The sequence below is a fragment of the Culex pipiens genome, chromosome 1, assembly GCF_016801865.2.
Source record: "Culex pipiens pallens isolate TS chromosome 1, TS_CPP_V2, whole genome shotgun sequence".
NCBI lineage: Eukaryota > Metazoa > Arthropoda > Insecta > Diptera > Culicidae > Culex > Culex pipiens.
In genome coordinates, this window is record NC_068937.1 from 26814650 (window position 1) to 26820760 (window position 6111).

General features: G+C 53.7%; 1 protein-coding gene and 1 long non-coding RNA gene across 2 annotated transcripts in view; both read left to right on the plus strand.

Annotated features, from left to right (window-relative positions):
- LOC120413316 (serine/threonine-protein kinase 32A-like) overlaps positions 1-6111 on the plus strand; it is a 360996-nt gene that overhangs the window by 276081 nt on the left and 78804 nt on the right. The gene's annotated exons all lie outside the window — the stretch shown is intronic.
- LOC120413319 (uncharacterized) lies at positions 2-854 on the plus strand. Its single transcript, XR_005604931.2, has 2 exons — positions 2-267; positions 329-854. It is a non-coding gene; the product is annotated as an uncharacterized LOC120413319 (long non-coding RNA).

Here is a 6111-nt window from a genome sequence, read left to right on the forward strand (position 1 = left end):
AAATCATGTCTGCTTGCTTGATAACATGCGACAACAGAACCGTTTACATCGAATGTTTTCAAATTTGATAACAAAGTTTTCAAAAATGCTTACATTGTTATCACTTTTGACTACAATCTATGCTACAATGCATTGCAATGTTGCCTACCTAAAGGCGCATCCATTCTTGAGTACCTTTTATGCGTTACGCATCTGTCAAATCTCAGTAAGCCGTGGAGAGAACAACATAAACAAAACAAATAATCGAATAAAAAAAACTCGTACCAGGTAACATGTTTGATTTTTTTTATTTACTTAAGTTTAACTGATGTATTTATCTTTCCTTTAGTTAGTTCCAAGTTCAGCACGTGAAGGAATGGCGCTTACAGCTGCAGGACCCGAGCAGTGAACAGTGCTCGATCCGGATGTTTCGCACGAAACTGCTGGAATGGAACCGTCTGCCAACTCGTCCAATGCTGTGGCGTTGGCGATTCCACGACCACGGTGAAAGAGGACGTTCTACAGGACGGCCACCAAAGGCGGCGGTCAAGTTTGAAACGTTCACGTCAGTCGGGCTGCGGGATTTGTTCTGGACAAGTTTGAAACGTTCACGTCAGTCGGGCTGCGGGATCTGTTCTGGACATGCTCCTGCTCCAGTGCCAATTAAAAACATCAGCACCACGCTCAACACTTCCCAAAGCTCCAAATCTTCTACCAGCGCAGCCGTTTCGGCCGGAAGTGGCCAGCAGACGTGGTTCTACAGCACAAACCGAACAAGCTCATAGATAAAAATTGGAATTGTTTTAGGTAAGATTTTTTAGATCATATTCAAAGCCGGGAGAGGCAAAGCACGTCACACCTTTACCATTTATTTCTATTTAGAGTTTTTTTTTATCAACCACCTGTACCTTTACCTGTAATCTTTTTTTGCTAGCAAAGTATGTTCTTTTTTCTAAACTTTACCTGTATTATTTTAAATACAGATCTATCTCAAACTGTTTTCACCTGCCTTTACAGATATTTTACTGAAGCAAATGATTAAAAAAATGTTTTGTTCATTAAACAGATTTAGAATAATAAAAAACACAACATAATTACCAAAAATACAAAAATAAAAAATAAATACAAGAATACTAAAATACCAAACTACAAAAATACAAAAATACAAAAATACTAAAATACTAAAATACTAAAATACTAAAATACTAAAATACTAAAATACTAAAATACTAAAATACTAAAATACTAAAATACTAAAATACTAAAATACTAAAATACTAAAATACAAAAATACTAAAATACAAAAATACAAAAATACAAAAATACAAAAATACAAAAATACAAAAATACAAAAATACAAAAATACAAAAATACAAAAATACAAAAATACAAAAATACAAAAATACAAAAATACAAAAATACAAAAATACAAAAATACAAAAATACAAAAATACAAAAATACAAAAATACAAAAATACAAAAATACAAAAATACAAAAATACAAAAATACAAAAATACAAAAATACAAAAATACAAAAATACAAAAATACAAAAATACAAAAATACAAAAATACAAAAATACAAAAATACAAAAATACAAAAATACAAAAATACAAAAATACAAAAATACAAAAATACAAAAATACAAAAATACAAAAATACAAAAATACAAAAATACAAAAATACAAATATACAAAAATACAAAAATACAAAAATACAAAAATACAAAAATACAAAAATACAAAAATACAAAAATACAAAAATACAAAAATACAAAAATACAAAAATACAAAAATACAAAAATACAAAAATACAAAAATACAAAATACAAAAATACAAAAATACAAAAATACAAAAATACAAAAATACAAAAATACAAAAATACAAAAATACAAAAATACAAAAATACAAAAATACAAAAATACAAAAATACAAAAATACAAAAATACAAAAATACAAAAATACAAAAATACAAAAATACAAAAATACAAAAATACAAAAATACAAAAATACAAAAATACAAAAATACAAAAATACAAAAATACTAAAATACTAAAATACTAAAATACTAAAATACAAAAATACTAAAATACTAAAATACTAAAATACTAAAATACTAAAATACTAAAATACAAAAATACAAAAATACAAAAATACAAAAATACAAAAATACAAAAATACAAAAATACAAAAATACAAAAATACAAAAATACAAAAATACAAAAATACAAAAATACAAAAATACAAAAATACAAAAATACAAAAATACAAAAATACAAAAATACAAAAATACAAAAATACAAAATACAAAAATACAAAAATACAAAAATACAAAAATACAAAAATACAAAAATACAAAAATACAAAAATACAAAAATACAAAAATACAAAAATACAAAAATACAAAAATACAAAAATACAAAATACAAAAATACAAAAATACAAAAATACAAAAATACAAAAATACAAAAATACAAAAATACAAAAATACAAAAATACAAAAATACAAAAATACAAAAATACAAAAATACAAAAATACAAAAATACAAAAATACAAAAATACAAAAATACAAAAATACAAAAATACAAAAATACAAAAATACAAAAATACAAAAATACAAAAATACAAAAATACAAAAATACAAAAATACAAAAATACAAAAATACAAAAATACAAAAATACAAAAATACAAAAATACGAAAATACTAAAATAAAAAAAAAAAAAAAAACAAAAAACAAAAAACAAAAAACAAAAAACAAAAAACAAAAAACAAAAAACAAAAAACAAAAAACAAAAAACAAAAAACAAAAAACAAACAACAAAAAACAAAAAACAAAAAACAAAAAACAAAAAAAAAAAAACAAAAAACAAAAAACAAAAAACAAAAAACATCCAAGACCCAAAACTCCAAGCAACAGCACCAAAACCACCAACCTCACCCCACACCCCCCCAACCCCACCCACCCACCCCCACCAACCCCCAACCCCCACCCCCCAACCCCCCCATCCACCCCCCAACCCCAACCCCCCCACCACCCCTACCCCCACCCCCCAACCCCCCCCTCCTCCCAACCCGCCAACCCCCCCAACCCCCCACCACCCCACCACCCCACACCCCACCCACCACCCCCCACCCCACCACCCCAACTCCCCCACCCAGCCCCACCACCCCCACCCCCCACCCCACACCCCACCCACCACCCCCCCCCCCCCCCCCCACCCCACCCCACCACCCCCCCCCCCACCCCCCACCTCCCCACCCCCACCCCACCACCCCCCCCCCCCCCCAACCCCCCCACCCCCACCCCCCCCCCACCCCACCCACCCCCCCACCCACCCCACCCCCCACCACCCCACCACCACCACCCCCCCACCCCCCCCCCCCCCACCCACTCACCCACCCCACACCCACCCCACCACCCCCCCCACCCCCGACCACCCCACCCCCCCCCCAACCCCCCACCCCCCCCACCCCCCACCCCCCCCCCCCACCCACCCCCCACACCCCCCACCCCCACCCCCACCCCAACCCCCACCAACCCCCCCCCCCCCCCCCCCCCCACCCGCCCCACGCCACCCCCACCCCCCACCCCCCCACCCCCCCACCCCCACCCCCCACCCCCCCCCCCCCCACCCACCCCCCCCCACCCCCCCCCCCCCCCACCACCCCACCCCCCACCACCCCACCCACCCCCCCCCACCCCCCCACAACCCCCCCCCACCACCCCACCACCCCCCCACCCCACCCACCCCCACCCCCCCCACCCCCCCAACCCCCCACCCCCCACCCACCCCCCCCCCACCCCCCCACCACCACCCCCCCACCACCCACCCCCCCCCACCCCCCCACACCCCCCCCACCCCACCCACCCCCCCACCCCACCCCCCACCCCCCACCACCCCCCACCCCCACCACCCCACCACCCCACCACCCCACCCCCCCCCCACCACCCCCCCACCCACCCCACCCCCCCCCACCACCCCCACCACCCCCACCCCCACCCCACCCACCCCACCCCCCCCCCCCCCCCCCCCCCACCACCCCCCACCCCCCCCCACCCCCCTCCCCACCACCCCCCCCCCCCACCTCCCCACCCACCCCCCCCACCCCCCACCCCCACTCTCCCCACCACCCCCACCACCCCACCACTCCCACCACCCCACCACCCCACCTCCCCACCCACCCCTACCACCCCACCTCCCCACCACCCCAACCTCCACCTCCTCCCCACCACCCCATGTCCACTCCACCCTCCCCCACCCCCCCCCACCCCCCCATATCCAACCCCACCCACCCCCCCCACCCCCCCAACCCCCCCAACGCCCACACCCCCCCACCCCCACCACACCCCCCACCCCCACCACCCCCCCGACCCCCCCACCCCCCCACCCCCCCACCCCCCCACCCCCCAACCCCCCCACCCCCCCCCACCCCCCCAAACCCTCCCCACCCCCCACCCCCCCACCCCCCCACCCCCCCCCACCCCCCCACCCCCCCACGCCCCCCACCCCCCCACCCCCCACCCCCCCACCCCCCCACCCCCCCTCCCCCCCACCCCCCCACCCCCCCCCACTCCACCCCACCCCCCCCGCCACCCCCCTTCCACCCCCACCCCCACCCCCACCCCCACCCCCGCACCCCCAGCCCCGCCCACCCCCCCACCCAAGCCCCCCCCACTCCCCCCCACCCCCCCACCCCCCCCCCCCAACCCTCCCCCACCCCCCCCCCACCCCACGCCCCACCCCACCCCCCCACCCCCCCACCCCCCCACCACCCCACCACCCCACCCCCCCACCCCCCACCACCCACCCACACCACCCACCCCCCCACCCCCCACCCCCCCACCCCCCCACCACCCCACCACCCCCACCACCCCACCCCCCCACCCCCCCACCCCCCCACCCCACCCAACCCCCCCCACCCCACACCCCCCCACCACCCCACCCCCCGCCAACCCCCCCACCCCCCCAGCCCCCCCAAACACACTCCCCCCCACACCCCCCCCCCCCCCACCCCCCCACACCACCCCCCCCCCCAACCCCCCCCACCCCCCCACCCCCCCACCCTCCCCCACCTCCCCACCACCCCACCACCCCACCCACCCCCACCCCCCCCTCCACCCCCACCCCCCCACCCCCCCAGCCATACCCCACCTCCCCACCCACCCCCCCCCAACACCCCCCACCCCCCCACCCCCCCTACCCCCCCCCCCCCCCACCCCCCCTCCCCCCACCCCCCCCCACCACCCCACCCCCCCACCCCCCCAACCCCCCCACCCCCCCCCCCCCCACCCCCCCACCGACCACCCCACCCCTCCACCCCACCACCCCACCCCCCCCCCCCCCCCCCCCCCCCCCCCCCCCCCCCCCCCCCACCACCCCCACCACCCCACGCACCCCACGCACCCCACCACCCTCCCCTCCCCACCTACCCCACCACCCCACCCCCGCCACCACCCCACCACCCGCACCCACCCCACCACCCCCACCCACCACCCCACCACCCCCCCCACCCAACCACCCCAACACCCCCACCACCCAACCCCCCCACCAACCCCACCACCAGCACCCCCCCACCACCCCAACCACCCCACCTCCACCCCACCACCCCCACCATCACCCCCCCCACCCCACCCCACCCCACCACCACACACCCCATACCCCCCCACCACCCCATTCCACCCCACCACCCCACCACTCCCAGCCTCCCCCCACCACCCACCACCCCCCCACCCACCACCCAACCCCCCCCCCCCCCCACCACACCCCCACCCACCCCACAACCCCCCCCCCCCCGCACCCCCCCACCACCCCACCACCCCACCCCCCCCCTCCACACCCACCACCCAAACAAACCCCCACCCCTCCCCACCCCCCCCCCCCCCCACCACCCGCAACACAACCCCACCCCCCCCACCCCCCCCCCCCTCCCCCCACCCCGCCCCCCCCCCACCACCCCAACCACCCCACCACCCCCCCCCCCCCCCCCCCCCCCCCCCCCCCCCCCCCCCCCCCCCCCCCCCCCCCCCCCCCCCCCCCCCCCCACACCCCCCCCCCCCCCCCCCCCCCCCCCCCCCCCCCCCCCCCCCCCCCCCCCCCCGCCACCCCCCCCCCACCAAACCCGCCAACC